This window comes from Penaeus chinensis, chromosome 9, assembly GCF_019202785.1.
Source record: "Penaeus chinensis breed Huanghai No. 1 chromosome 9, ASM1920278v2, whole genome shotgun sequence".
Classification (NCBI taxonomy): Eukaryota; Metazoa; Arthropoda; class Malacostraca; order Decapoda; family Penaeidae; genus Penaeus; species Penaeus chinensis.
In genome coordinates, this window is record NC_061827.1 from 7,041,950 (window position 1) to 7,044,449 (window position 2,500).

Here is a 2,500-nt window from a genome sequence, read left to right on the forward strand (position 1 = left end):
AATGAGTGATGGGTTGATAATGTAACTGTACAAAAGAAATGAAGGGAAACTGTATTCTAGACATGAGTTATATTGCATTTATAGATTATAAATATATATATATATATATATATATATATATATATATATATATATATATATATATTTTATATGTAATTAAGGCGAAACAATATACATTCTTTATTTATTTGATTTGGTCTCTAACATATACTAAAATGTTCAATTATCAAGAATGATATAAAGGCTTGAGAAAGCTAGAGGGATAGTAATGATAATTGTAATAATAGTAGTGATAGCGAGTATAAGATGACCGTAAAAGCAATAATGATAATGATGATAACTATAATTATGATGATGGTGATGATGATGATAGTAGTATTAGTAGTAGTAGCAGAAGTAGTAACAGTAGTAGTAAAAGTAGCAGAAGTAGCAGTAGTAAAAGTAGCAATAGAAGAAGAAGTAGTAGTAGTAGTAATAGTAGTAGTTGCAGTTGTAGTTGCAGCAGCAGCAGAAGTAATAGTAGTAGTAGCAGCAGTAGTAGTAGCAGTTGCAGCAGCAGCAGTAGTAGTATTAGTATCATCAGTAGTAGTAGTTGTTGTTTTTTGTTATAGTAGTAGTAGTAGTAAATAGAGATAATTATTGATAATGATAATTTTATTGTTATTAAGACAATAATGGTGATAAGCATAATATATATATATATATATATATATATATATATATATATATATGTATATATATATAAATATATATATACATATATATATATATATATATATATATATATATATATATATATATATATATGTATATATATATATATATAACTATATATAAATATATATACATATATATATATATATATATATATATATATATATATATATATATATATATATATATATATATATAGATATATGCACACGCATCAATAATAACTGTAATGATGATAACGATAATAATGATAACAATAGTTATGATTCAGTAAATCACAATGTCTACCTTAAAAAAATATGTGGAACTGCTCAGCTGTGTGGGAATCCCCAGTTCCAAAATGAAGGCTAGGGAAACCTGCTATGTGTGTGTGTGTGTGTGTGTGTGTGTGTGTGTGTGTGTGTGTGTGTGTGTGTGTGTGTGTGTGTGCGTGTGTGAATATAATTATTTTCATGCAAACAGATATTCAATCTTCGCATTTCATTAAGTCAAAAGCTGATATACTTAGATGCCAAATGTACAAATTTTCTGACACATTCAATATCCAAACTGGCGAAGCTCATTTGCAGATCAAATTGAAAGAGACCGAATCATTTTTGCATTTTAAAGCAAAGGTCATCATTACTGCAAGATAACATGATAAACAACCTCGGATTGCAACAGATACAAACAAACTTGTTTCTCTGTTCTTAAAAGACTGGTATAACCATTAAAAATTTACGCTGACGATTTACCTTCTGAAATCTTTATAGAATAACGCTTCTTTTAGCCGTAGGAAAAAAAGCGAATGTAGATGGTGATAATAGAGATTATGATACTGACGGAAATATGGCTACTGGTAGTAATAAAAGTGATGTTGTTGATAATGATGATGATGGTAAGGATGCTATTCCTAATAATGAGTGACAATAATGATAACGATAGCAATAATAATGATAATAATAATAATAATAATGATAATGATAATAATGAGTGACAATAATGATAACGATAGCAATAATAATAATAATAATAATAATAATGATAATGATAATGATAATAATGGTAATGATAATGATGGTAATAATAATGACAAATATGATAATGATACGATTGATATCACCATTTTCATTATTAAAATCATTGTCATTATCATTATCATTATCATCATCCTCCTCCTCCTCATCATCATCATCATCATCATCATCATCATCATCATCATCATCATCATCATTATCATCATCATTATGATAATCATCATCATCTTCATCATTATTGTTGTTGTTTTATAATTATTATTACCATTATTATAATTATTATTATTATTATTATTATTGTTGTTGTTGTTGTTATTATTACTTTTGTAGTTTATTTGTTGTTGTTATTGTTATTATCATTTATATGATTACTATTATTGTTGTTGTTATTACTAATATCGTTGTTATCATCATCTTTTTTATCATCATCATCTTTACCATCACCATCACCATCATCATCATCATCATCACCATCATCCTCATCATCATCATCACCATCATCATCATCATCATCATCACCATCATCATCATCATCATCATCACCATCATCATCATCATCATCATCATCATCATCATCATCATCATCATCATCATCATCATCATCATCATCATTATTATCATTGTCATTATTATCATTAGAGACAATGTTACTATTGATACTAATGATATGATAATATCAATACTAATACCGATGATAAAGTTTATGATAACAATGAATGCAGTGATACTTTTTTCAAAGCTAGTATTCATAACAATGACATTATGTCATT

The 2,500-nt window shown here is 26.4% G+C and overlaps 1 protein-coding gene across 1 annotated transcript in view; it reads left to right on the forward strand.

Annotated features, from left to right (window-relative positions):
- Positions 1 to 2,500, forward strand: part of LOC125028636 (nephrin-like) — a 294,521-nt gene that overhangs the window by 274,718 nt on the left and 17,303 nt on the right. The gene's annotated exons all lie outside the window — the stretch shown is intronic.